This window comes from Trachypithecus francoisi, unplaced genomic scaffold, assembly GCF_009764315.1.
Source record: "Trachypithecus francoisi isolate TF-2019V2 unplaced genomic scaffold, Tfra_2.0 Lachesis_group12, whole genome shotgun sequence".
Taxonomy (NCBI): domain Eukaryota; kingdom Metazoa; phylum Chordata; class Mammalia; order Primates; family Cercopithecidae; genus Trachypithecus; species Trachypithecus francoisi.
The window spans coordinates 69,282,914-69,296,775 of NW_022681457.1; positions in this window are offsets into that span (position 1 = coordinate 69,282,914).

Consider the following 13,862-nt stretch of genomic DNA (forward strand, 5'->3'; position numbering starts at 1 on the left):
TTCTTGTACATCTGTTGTTCCTTTTCACTGCTGTGTAATCGTCCGTCATGTGGGATATACTAAAATTTATCAATTCTCCTTTAAATGGACATCAGGCGTGTTTCTTTTTGCTATCAGATAAATGCTTTTCAAAAGCATACAAAAGTAGACAAATGAACTTTGTATACTTGATCTTAGCCAAAGGCTGAGAAGAGATACTATGAACTGTGTAACATCTCAACTGATGCATGTGGTCAAATATTTCTTCTTGGGTAAGGACCTAGGAATGCTGAGCATATGGGATTCAGATTTTCAATTTGTTTCAATTTTTCAGAATAACAACAAACTACTTCCAGAGGGCTGTACTAATTTGAACTCCCATCAGCAACATATGCAACGTCCTGTGAATCGCTTTTTTTTTTTTTTTTTTTTTTTGAGACAGAGTCTCGCTCTGTCGCCCAGGCTGGAGTGCAGTGGCGCGATCTCCGCTCACTGCAAGCTCCGCTCCCCCGGGTTCACGCCATTCTCCTGCCTCAGCCTCCCAAGTAGCTGGGACTACAGGCGCCCACCACTTCGCCCGGCTAGTTTTTCATATTTTTTTTTTTAGTAGAGACGGGGTTTCACCGTGTTAGCCAGGATGGTTTCGATCTCCTGACCTCGTTATCCGCCCGTCTCGGCCTCCCAAAGTGCTGGGATTACAGGCTTGAGCCACCGCGCCCGGCCTCGCCATCTTAACTTTTGTCAATTTGAGGGTGTGAAACACAGTTTTAGTGTGGCTTTTTATTTAGATATTCAGATAATTAGGGGCTGGTTTTCAGTCAGGTGGGTGGGACCAAGAGATTGAGAAGGAAAGGAATTTAGAGGGTGACTGTAATGATGAATCTATAATTGGTAGGGGACAGTGGGTGGGGTGGGATAGAAAAAGGAGAACCATGATGGACAGGGAATGTGCGGGAACGTGGCCTGGAGGTCGTGCTGGAAGCAGAGGCGACTTGAACAAGCAAGCTGGAATGAGAGGAAGCGGATTTCAGTTTCCTGATCTTTGTCTTGCCCTGATTAGTGATGAGTTGGAACACCTTTTCATGACAATTACAAAACTACTGAAGAAACCAAAGAATCTCAAAGGAAAAGACCGACAGACTATTTTTAAAATTACTTTATTTAAAGTGATGTTTCTATGCAATTTAAATAAGGGAAATCTCTGGAGAAAAAAAAAAAAACTCTTGATCACAATCTATGTTGTACCCAAAACTAATATAAATTGATAAAGAAAAGACCAATCCCCCATTCAGAAATGTGCTATTGGTAAAGGGCAAATCCTGAGACGAGCTACAGGGTAGCTCAGAGACAGGTGGGCAAAGCAATTTTACAGGAGGCAGGTGCGATCCACGGCATGGCTACTGCACGCCCAGCAGGAGTCCAAGCAGCAGGAGATGCTGCACTGGTGGCAGGGCCATCAAAATAAATGAGGCCTCTGAGGCTGGCTTCACAGTCCAGTTGCAAAACGTGCATGACCCACATCTCACATGTCATTTATTCATGCAGTATATTCACTGACTATGTGCCAGGCTCTGCAGATAATGTGGCGACCAAGATAGACTCTGCCCCCACGCTCATGGATTTATCAGTCCAAAGACGAGACCGACGCAGAGATGCTGACATCACAGCTGGTCAAGGTGGGATAGGGGAGAGGCAGACAGAGGGGTCAAGGCTGGGATGGGAGAAACCCCATGAGTTGTGGAAGCCCAGAACGGGCCCCTGACTCACCCTGGGGGACCAAGGGGACTTCCTAGAGGAGACATCTTTTCTGAGACCTGAACAGTACATGGAATTAGTTGTGGGGAGGTGGGTGAAAGAGGGGTGCTCCAAAAAGAGGGAGAGGCATGTACAAATGCTCACAGGTGACAGGGAGTCTGGAGTGTTCTAGACCAGCATGATCCAACAGAAACGTCACACGAGCCATACATGTGAGCTGCAAATGTAATTAAAAATTTTCTAGTAGCCCAATTTAAAAAAAAACATAAAATTAATTTTAATTTTAATAATATATTTTAACTCAATATATCCAAAATATTATCATATCAGTATGTGATCAATATAAAAATTTTTTTTGTAACAAGTCTTTAAATCTGGCGTGTATTTTAAGCTTAAAATACATCTCAAGTCACACGAGCCACATTTCAAGCGCCCAGGAGCCACATGTGGCTAGTGTCTCCTGTACTGAACATCAGGGCAATGCCTTTGCTACTCAAAGCCTTGGCATCATTTGGGAGCTTGAAATGCAGAATCTCAGGCCCCTTCCTCAACCCACTGAAGCGGAATCTACATTCAAAATCCCAGATGCACATCAGAGTTTGAAAGAAATGGGTCCAGTTCTGCCTAAAATACTTCCTGTGGCTTCCTACTGCCCTCAAGATAAATGTCCAGCTATTGAACTTGGCAATCATTCATTCACTCCTTCATTTACTCATTCATTCAGCACATGGTTACTGAGCACCTACTGAGTGCCAGGCCCTGTGCTGGGTGATGCTGGGGACTTACCAATGGTACAGACAGACCTGATTCTGGCCCTGCTGGAATTCCCAGACAGTTAATAAATGAGTAGCCAAATCAATGTTTCATTTGGACTGTGTGAAACATAATATGCTTAATGTGAATTTGCAGTGTACAAGGAGTGTCAGGGGAGGTCTGACCTGATTTGAGTGGAAAGGGATCCAGAAAAATAACCCAAATAAGGGAAGAGGCCACCATCATGGCAAAAGGCCACAAGCAGATTAAATGTCCTATTGCAGAGGACTGGATTGCCAAGCAACTCCAGCCCATTCATGGTCATTAAGGATCGTTTTCAGGCTTCAGAGAAACGTGGAGAAACGCCTGGAGTATAGGATTACAGAAAATGAGCCAGGGACAGAGCTAGTGTGGTAATATCACCCCATGCACAGACTTGTCTGAATTTGGAAAATGAGGAGAAAGGAGGGGATCAGAGAATCAGGAAGGTGGGCAATTTGTCAGTAGGGAATGACTTGCGGCAATAAATTGCAGGTTATCTTTTCTTTAAAGAAAATTAAAAAGTCCCTTAACAAAACATATCTAGATGTGCTTTAAAAATAACTGAGGCCAGACGTGGTGGCTCATGCCTGTAATCCCAGCACTTTGGGAAGCTAAGGCGGGTGGTCACAAGGTCAGGAGTTTGAGGCTAGTCTGGCCAACATAGGAAACTCCATCTCTATTAAAAATACAAAAAATTAGCCAGGTTTAGTGGTGTGCGCCTGTAATCCCACCTACTCAGGAGGCAGGAGAATTGCATGAACCTGGGAGGCGGAGGTTGCAGTGAACCGATCCCGCCATTGCACTCTAGCCCTGGCAACAGTGTGAGACTCTGTCAATAAATAAATAAATAAATAAAACTGAGCTGCAGAAAAAGATGTGCAAGGTATGGATTAAGCAACAGTGGCCATATGCTGGTAACTGTAGAAGCTAGTGATGAGAACGTGGGAGTTCATCAGTCTCTTCTCTACGCTTTTATGTATGTTTAAAATTTTCCCTTAAAATAAGTTAAAAGTGTTTTACTTTTTCTTCTTCTTCTTCTTTTTTTTTTTTTTGGGACGGAGTCTTGCTCTGTCGCCCAGGCTGGAGTGCAGTGGCCAGATCTCAGCTCACTGCAAGCTCCGCCTCCCGGGTTTACGCCATTCTCCTGCCTCAGCCTCCTGAGTAGCTGGGAATACAGGCGCCCGCCACCTCGCCCGGCTAGTTTTTTGTATTTTTTTTAGTAGAGACGGGGTTTCACTGTGTTAGCCAGGATGGTCTCGATCTCCTGACCTCGTGATCTGCCCGTCTCAGCCTCCCAAAGTGCTGGGATTACAGGCTTGAGCCACCACGCCCGGCCCTCTTCTTCTTTTTAGAGGTAGAGTCTTGCTCTGTCATCCAGGCTGGAATGCAGTGGCACAACTGTTGACTAGTTCACTGTAGCTCTGACCTCCCGGGCTTAAGCGATCCTCCTACCTCAGCCTCCCAAGTAGCTGGGACAACAGGCTTGCACCACCACGCCCAGCAATTTTTTAAGTTATTGTAGAGAAAGGGGTCTCACTATGCTACCCAGGCCAGTCTTAACTCCCGGCCCCAAGCAATCCTTGCTGCCCTGGCCTCCCAAAGTGCTGGGATTCCAGAAATGAGTCATAGTGCCCAGAATTTTAAAAATGCTTTTCTTTACAAATAATTGGTGATGTTGAAAGGTTTCTAGTTGCTGGAGAAGAAAGTAATTTAAGCCCCTCTTCCAAAGGAAGAAACTGTAAGATCAGAAATATGAGTTTCTCCTTTTAGAATAGAGTCAAGGAGGAAGGTGGTTAAAGGCACGCATCATAGAACTGAGACTCCTAGGTTCAAATCCTGGTGCAGGCACTTACTAGCTATGGAACCTGAAGTAACTGATTTAAACTCTAAATGCCTCACTGAAAACCTGGGATAATAACAGTAGCTACCTCCTAATGGGTATGTGAGGATTACTGGATTTATGCATGTTTGAGGTCTAGAATAGTGCCTGGCATGAAGAAGGCACCATACAAATGTGGGCAGTTATTGTGAAAGCCTATGCTAGCCAGGTTTAAAACTGCAAAATGTCCCAAAGCACATCCACTAATAGTTTCTCTCTCTCTCTCTCTCTTTTTTCTTTTTTTTTTTTTGTAGAGACAGAGTCTCTCTGTCACCCAGGCTGGAGTGCTGGAGTGCAGTGGCGCGATCTCGGCTCACTGCAACCTCCACCTCCCAAGTTCAAGCAATTCTCCTGCCTCAGCCTCCCAAGTAGCTGGGACTACAGGTGCACGCTGCCATGCCCGGCTAATTTCTTTTGTATTTTAGTAGAGATGGGGTTTCACCACGTTGCCCAGGCTAGTCTCAAACTCCTGAGCTCAGGCAATCCGCCTGCCTCGGCCTCCCAAAGTGCTAGAATTACAGGCATGAGCCACCACGCCTGGCCCACTAATAGTCTCTTTACTGAACTCACTGTCCCAACAGCCACTGATATCAGACTAGAAGAATTCTCCCAATGCCAATATTAATAATCTACTTAACTTCCCTCTTGCACATACAAAATCCTTTTATATAATTCAGTTGTTCTAAATGCTTGTGAGACATTGTTTAGATACCTTGTAAGTCATGTTTATAAGGATAATTGTGAAAATTAATATAGAAAATTCCCTTAATCAATGTGACTCAAAAGGAAGCTTATAAGTGCTCCTTAAAATTTCATTCTGGTGTGACAACCACAGTGTAAAGAGAAATGGGCCTCAGTTTTCTTCCTACTGCTGTAGACTTTTTAAAGTAATAAAGTGATTGCTGAAAGTTGTTTTCATCTTAAGCTGACACCCAATGTGATTTATTTTCCTGTTTATGTTTCCCCAAAAAACAGTTTTAATTGGGCTAAATGGTGAGATGGGAGGCCAGGAGCCCAGGGAGGAGGCCAGGGAGAGACAAGGTGGGAGAGGACCGGGTTGGACCATGGCAGAGTGGAAAATGGGAGAAGGGAGAAGAAATGAGAGATGTCCACGAGTCCCAGAGGACAAGCTCTGGAGGCTGATGGGCTGGACGGGGGGCAGGGATGGGAGGGAGGCATTCAGAATAAGGCCCGTGGCTCTGAGAACCTGGAGCCTGGAGGGGCCACCCCTGAGACAAAGGCTGAGGGAGCAGATTTGGAATCTGGGACATGGTGAGTGTTAGGGGGCCAAGGATTGCCCAGTTGGAGTTGGGGGATTGCCCATGAGACCTCCGGATCCTCCAGGTCTAGGGCTCAGAGTAGAGGTCGGGGCTAAGGACAGAGTGTGTCATCTGCACAGAGACAGGAAACAGACCATAAAAGAGGGGAAGGTGGCCCCAAGGTGAGAAGAGAGAACATAGCCCCACCACACTTAAAAGACTGGTGAAAACAGAGGAGCGTACAAGGAAGCAAAATGTAGAGGAAATGTCAGGGGATAGCAGACTCGCAGAAACCAAGGGGACGGTGTACTCACAGAAGGCAGGCACGGTCACCACGGCTGATTTTTGCCAAGATGACCAATAAGATAAGCACCAAAAAGAGCCCACTGAGCCAGGCTTCTCACTGGCAGAGGAAGGAGTTATAAAGAAAGCAAGGGGGGAAGGTGAGAATGAACCCTCTGGTACTAGACGAGTGTCAGAGGTATCAGTATGAACCCATGCTTATTTTTACACACCATTCTCCAACGAAAAGAACCAGCGACTCTGGAGGAACAGCCAATTCTAGGGCTGGTGCAGGGAAAATACATGAGCCTGGAATATCCTGCAGTGTTAGAAAGTAAGAAGGTGTTGGAAAAAAAGAAAAAGAGTAAATAACTCAGCCAGGCGCGGTGGCTCAACCTGTAATCCCAGCACTTTGGGAGGCCGAGATGGGCGGATCACGAGGTCAGGAGATCGAGACCATCCTGGCTAACACGGTGAAACCCCGTCTCTACTAAAAAATACAAAAAACTAGCCGGGCGAGGTCGCGGGCACCTGTAGTCCCAGCTACCCGGGAGGCTGAGGCAGGAGAACGGCAGGAACCTGGGAGGCAGAGCTTGCAGTGAGCCGAGATCCGGCCACAGCACTCCAGCCTGGGCGACAGAGTGAGACTCTGTCTCAAAAAAAAAAAAAGAATAAAAAAAAAAAAAAGAACACAGGAGCCAACCTGAAAGATGAACGCTGATGGCCAAGGCTAGAACAACTTGAGCAAAAAATAAAAAAAATTCATTATAATAACGTTGGGTTATGCTCAACGGATAAATATTGATGAGTCCACATGGAAGTAAACTAATGATTGTATAAATACAATAAATGAAGTATAATAGAAGGGACAACTCTTCCATATGGAATTCTAAATAGCAAATGTAAAGAAATGAGGGAAACAGAAAGTCATCGTTTTAATACCACGGTAATAACTGCTACAGGCCAGGTCCACTGATGAATGCTAAAATGCATGGGTGGACTTGAAGGAGAAATGGGATATCTGTGCAGCCTCCAAATATCTTCCTATTTCCCTCCAGGAATCAGAGCTTAGCTCTCCTTTGAGTGTGGGCTGGATTTAGTGACCTGCTTCTAACAAATGAGTAAAGGGAAAACAGTAGTATTATAGTTAGGAAATTTGCAGACACCACTTTCATGAAGTTAACCTCACCTCAGTGAGCATTCTTCCCAAAGCCTAAAATCCCGGTCTAACCATGAGCAAAATGTCAGACAACCCCAGACTCAGGCCATTCTACAGAAACACCTCACCAGTACTCCTCAAAACTGTCAAGGTCATGAAAAACAAGGAAGGACTGAGAAACTGTCACAGATTGGAGGAGGCCAACGAGAAATGACCAATAAATGCAACACAGCATCCTGGATCGGATCCTGGAACAGAAAAAGAACATTAGTGGAAAAACAGGAGAAACAGGATTCAAGTCTGGAGTTTAACAGAATACTAATCCATGTTAATTTCTCAGTTTTGACAAATATACAACAATTATGTAAGATGCTAACACTAGGGGGAAGTTGGGTGTAGCTATAGGGGAAGTCCCTGTATCATCTTTGCAACCTGTCTGTAAATCTAAAATTGTTAAATTTTAAAACGTTCACAAAACTTTAAGTCTCCTCTGCAATATGGCTCGAGGTAGTCCCCAGCGGAGTTCCGAAGCACCCTTTGTTTGACAAATTCCTTCAGATCTCATCTTACATGCTCCCCAAAAGAACCAGCGACTCTGGAGGAACAGCTAATTCTAGGGCTGGTGCAGGGAAAATATATGAGCCTGGAATATTCTGCAGTGTCAGAAAGTAAGAAGGCGTTGGAAAAAAAGAAAAAGAGTAAAGAACACGGCCGGGTGCGGTGGCTCAAGCCTGTAATCCCAGCACTTTGGGAGGCCGAGACGGGCGGATCACGAGGTCAGGAGATGGAGACCATCCTGGCTAACACGGTGAAACCCCGTCTCTACTAAAAAATACAAAAAACTAGCCAGGTGAAAAACCAGAAAGTCCCACCTGACACCACAGACTGGGTCAGGAGCTGCCTCTGGCTCCCACAGCCCCCCTGTGGCTCGCCTATCCTGGCCCCAACCCCTCTCCCTCCCCATCCCAGCCCTGGTCACTGTCTGCTGTTGGGGTTGTCTTCCCCGACAACCTGTGAGCTTTGTGAGGGCAAGGTAGAGGCTGTCTCAGCCATCGCTGTGTCCCTCTCGAGTTCAGAGTAATGTGTGTCTCCGACTCCTCTGGGAATACCCTTGAACAGGCAGAAGCTGCGCCTGAATCCTCCCAACCTGACCCTTAACCCTTCACAGCCCAAGGTCTGCCAGATCCACCTTCCTGGTATCCCCTTTCCTGTTTGCCCATCCAGGACACATCTGAAGCAACATAAATGGTCTGTCCCACCCATCTACCAAAAGAGGGTCAAACCATCTCCAACCCCTGCCACACCCACTCGCCTACATGTTCCCCCTGTACACCAAGTGTCAGAAACACATGGTCACTGTGAATGTCTGGGGTGCCTGCCCAGTCCACAGCCCTTGCCAGCAGACAGTCATCACTGTAGGAACCCTCCAGCGACAGTGACTTGAGCAGGGTTGGATACCCAACCCTGGAAATCCCATTCCTATCTGGGAAATTTGGAATGAAGACTGAGGGGCTGTGGGTAACTGAGCTGGAAGGTCACACAGAGCGGGGGTAAGAGTCCACCCAGGGTCAACCCAGCTGCCTGAGAACAGGAAGCAGCCAATGCAAAGAGAAGCAGAGACCACAGGGCCCAGTGGAAGGACGAACAGCAAGCCGCTGTCCCACTTCTGCTTCTCTTCTGTTCTCATGAGGCCCCTGTCCAGTTCTTGCCATCACCACCCACAACTAATCACAGCGAGTCCTGCCTTCGAAATGCACCCAGACTCCAATGATGACTCGTTCCTGCCCCTGCCCTGGGACAGGCCACTGTCATCTCACCTAGATTACTGCAGCAACCTCCTCATGGGCCTCCCTGCTCTCATTGTCAGACCACACTGCCATCTATACACCCTTCCTTAGTGATCCCATCCTGGGTTTTAATAGCGTAAACATGCCAACTACTCCCAGCCCAGATCTGTATCTCCAGCCCAGATCTCACCCTTCAATGCCAGTCTCGTAGAAGCTCCTGCGTGGCCAGTGAGTCCACTCAGAGGCTAAACATGCCCACACTCTCTCTCAGTCTTCTCCATACAGTTTACGGCACTCCCTCCTTCCTCTCTGCAGGCTAAACGCCATAGCATGGTCCTTGACTCTTTCTCACCCTACACACCTGATTCTCCCTACAAATTATATGCAAAATCTGACCACATCTCCCCACCTCCCCGTTAGCACCCTGGCCAAGCCACCATCATCTCTGCTGGACTACACAGTGGCCTTCTCACTGGCGTCCTGCTTCTACCCTAGTAGCCACATGGGAGCCAGAGGAACCCTCTTACCACGGTAGATCACATCGCCTCAGCTCACCATGCTCTCACTGCCGCATATCTCATCAGCATCAAATTCAAGTCCTTCCCATGGCCTCCCAGTCCCACCTGACCTTGTCTTGGTCTCCTTCCCTCCCACCCTATCCAGTCTGGTCCAGTTCACTCCTCTCTGCTCCTCCAGCACACCAAGCGTGCCTCCGGGCCTTTGAATTTGCTGGGTTTTTCTACCTGGAACGTCCTTCTTCCCAAAATATACTCCCAGCTGGCATCCTCCCCTTCTGTGAGGTCCATTAACGTTTTTCTCAGAGAGGTTTTCTTTAACCCCTCTATCTAAAATAGCACCTCTTTCCACCCTCTAGTCCTCCAACACCCAACTTCCACAGCTCTGTTCACTAATATTAGCATTCATCTTGCCCACTGGAATGCAGGCTCCAGGAGGACGGGGCTTTCGGGGGTCTTGTTTGCTACTGTTAATAATACCAGCATCTGAAAATGCTTGGCATGCAGTAAGTAGCCAGCATCTGATGACTCAACAAATAAGTCAAGAAAACCCTGGAATGAGTTAGGATATGGTTGGTTCTAAGTAACAGAAAGCTCAATTCAACAATATAGTTGGCTTAAACGATAGAGATATGTTGAATTCCCTAATGAGAAACTCTGGAGGTAACTCACTCCAAGTGAGGCCTGATCCAGCACTTCAACAACATCACCAAAGACTCGATGTCTTTCCATCTCTCCACTAGTCCTTCCAAGAAAATGGCTAAAATCACATCACTAAGAAGTGGGTTGGCTGGACGCAGTGGCTCACGCCTGTAATTTCAGCACTTTGGGAGGCCAAGGTAGGTGGATCACCTGAGCCCAGGAGTTCGAGAGCACTCTGGGAAACATGGTGAAACCCCATCTCTACAAAAAATTCAAAAATTAGCCAGGGGTGGTGATGCATGCCTGTGGTCCCAAGTACTCAGGAGACTGAGACAGGAGGATCCCCTGAGCCTGAGAGGTCAGGGCTGCAGTGACTCCAGCCAGGGTGACAGAGAGTCAGGCCCTGTTAAAATAAAAAATAAAAAAAAAGAAGAAGAAGTGGAAGTGGCTTACTAACATGTTTATTCATCTGACCGCCACTTCTTCACAATTGTGAAAACTGTAATGCTGATGAACATGATGCTGATAATAACAGCTATCACATATTCAGTGCTTTGTGCCAGGCACCTTACTAGTACTTTATTAGCTTCTGTGTGCCTTCATTTCCTCATTTGTAAAATGGGAACAGTAATAGCACCACATACAGTGACTGAGGATTAAATGAGCTAATACATAAAATGGTAAGATCTCAAAAAAATATTAGCTTGTTTCAGTTAGCTATTGCTGTGTAACAAAGCATCCTAAGCCACAGGGGCATAAAATAGCAACCATTTCTTTGCTCATGATTCTGCAATTTGGATAAGGCTCAAAGGGTGAGGGGATTTGGGATGGTTCATCCCTATTCCACATGGTGTCAACTGGAATGGGGGTTAGGCCATCCCAAGATGGCATCACTTGCATGCCTGGCACATCAGCTAAAAGTTGGAACAGCCGCGGGCTGGGGCAGATCTATAGAAAGTGCAGGGCTCTCACAGTAGAAGCAGAATCTGCCAGGTCTCTTAAGGCCTAGGACTCCATTTAGTACAGCATCACTTTCACTTTCACTGTATTCTTTTTTTTTTTTTTTTTGAGACAGAGTCTCACTCTGTCACCCAGGCTGGAGTGCAGTGGTATGATCTTGGTTCACTGCAACCTCCACCTCCCGGGTTCAAGTAATTCACCTGCCTCAGCCTCCAGGGTAGCTGGGACTACAGGAGTGTACCACCACACCTGGCGAATTTTTTTTTTCTTTGTATTTTTAGTAGAGATGGGGTTTCTCCATGTTGGTCAGGCTGGTCTCGAACTCCTGACCTCAAGTGATTCACCTGCTTCAGCCTCCCAAAGTGCTGGGATTACAGGCATGAGCCACCGCGCCCAGCCTGCTTTCATTGTATTCTATCGGTCAAAGCAAATCTCAGCACCAGCTCAGATATAAGGGGAAGGAAGGAGGCTCCACCTCTTGATAGGAAAAACAGCAAAGAATGCGTGGCTGTCTTTAATCACAGCTATTTTAATCTCACAGTAACAGCCTTGTCACTGGTCTCCCCACTTCAATCCTTAATGCCTTATAGTCAATTCCCCATAGAGAAGCCAGAGGAATCTTCTAAGTATACTTTGGTATGAAGAATTTTAGAGGGAAACACACACACACACACACACACAAACACACATACACACACACCTGACCACGCTCCTGTCCCCAGCTTAAAATTCTACAACTTCCCACTAACATGTGGGGTAAACACCCAAACTCCTTATGGCATACACAAGGTCTGACCTCTTGCTCTGCATCAGCCTCTAGGCTCCAACCATCACAAACTCTTAACTCTTAAAGGAGTTAATGCCTACTCCTTCATCACCTCAAACCTCATTTCCTAGGATCCGGATTTGATATCCTATTAAGTGTTGTTATAACACTCTCTACCTGTCTTTGTAATTTCACACGTGTGATTGATAGTCTAAATTACCATCCCTATTACTGTAGGTTCTATGGGGGTAGGGAAATATTTTGTTCTCTGCTGTGTTCCCAATGCTGAGCAGAAAGAAGAGGTAAGGTGAAATAATTGTTGAATGTCTTGAGCCCTCAGAAAAGGCAGCCCCTTCAAGTTCTGTAGAAAGGGGATCAGCAGAGTTCCCAGCAGCTGGGATCCAGATGTGTGCTCTTCAATAGTTTATTTGATAAGTAGTTACTGAGCCCTAACTATGTGCCAAGAACTTTTCCATGTGTTGGAGATAACGGAGGAAGTAGACAAAAGCCCCTTCCCTCATGAAGTCAACAGTCTCCTAGAGGTAAGGGTCAGGGGAGACAGACCCTAAACACAGATAAATTCTATAGAGTGTTAAACAGTAATATGATTAATGTTAAGGATAAAGTTAAAGAAGCAAAGATAGATATGACTATTAGTGGTACAATTTTAGAAGGGTGGTGAGGGAAGATCTCAGGAAGGCAGTGACATCACAGGGGAGACCTAAAGAGAAAGGAATGAGTCTGGGCTATTTGGTAGATGAGTTCTCTAGGCAAAGAGAAGAGCAAACGCAAAGGCCCTGGGGCCAGTGTGGCTGGAGCACAGGGAGTAATGAGTAGACGATGTCAGAGAGGTGATGAGGGCAGACAATAAAGGGCCTTGCAGAGGACTCTGGTTTTTACCCCGAGTGAGATGGAACCTCGGCAGTGTTCTGAGCAGGCGAGGGATATGACCTGATACAGGTGCTCACAGCATCCCTCTAGCTGCATGTGAGGAACACTCTGGGGGGCAGGGGTGAGAGCAGAGAGATCACTGAGGGGCCTGCCATAATGGTCTGGGAAGGAGATAAGCGTGGACAGGACTGAAGGTGGGGAAAAGTGGTCAGGTATATTAGCTGACAGACATGGATATAAGACAGAGAGAGGAGTAAAGAACAATTCCAGTGGTTTGGGCCTGGAGAGGAGGGAGCATTTATTGAGATGAACATGGGGGGATTAAATTTTGGGGAAAGGAGGAGGAGCTCAATTTGATCAAAATTACTCTGGAGATACCTCTAGATTACCAACAGGTATCAGGTAGGCATCTGGTCAGGAGCTCAGAGGAGAGATTCTGGGATACACATAGAAATGTGACATATAATGGGAGGCCGAGGCAGGCGGTTCACAAGGTCAAGAGATCGAGACCATCCTGGCCAACATGGTGAAATCCTGTCTCTACTAAAAATACAAAAATTAGCTGAGTATGGTGGCGCGTGCCTATAGTACCAGCTGCTCGGCAGGCTGAGGCAGGAGAATCGCTTGAACCCAGGAGGCAGATTTTGCAGTGAGCCGAGATCGTGCCACTGCACTACAGCCTGGCGACAGAGTGAGACTCCGTCTCCAAAAAAAAAAAAAAAAAAATGACATATACATTTCCATGCCTCTCCCAAATTCCTCACAAAACCTACATGATCTTGCCCTGCTGATACCTCCTTGGTAAGTTAATGGCACACACACACACATGCTGGGCCCTCCCCTTCCTAGCTATCGATACTGGTCAAGTTACCTAACCTTCTCTGTCCTAGGTATCATTTACAAATGGGAGATCACATCAGCACTTGCCTCCTAGGATTGTTCATTCAAGACATTAGTTACTGAGCATCTGCTGTATGTGCTGGAGATATCCCTTCCCCACTCCTCCCTGCCTCCGCCTCCCACACAGCCTGTCAACCTTCTGGACGTCTCTCCTATCCCCTCTTGCCCTCCCGACAGTGACCCGTGCCCTGATCCATTCCCAACACCTCTTGCCTAGGAATCTATTACATCTGCCACCCTGGGTTCCCCGACCCCAGTCACTTTCCTGTTCATCTATTCTCATGTCACAGCAA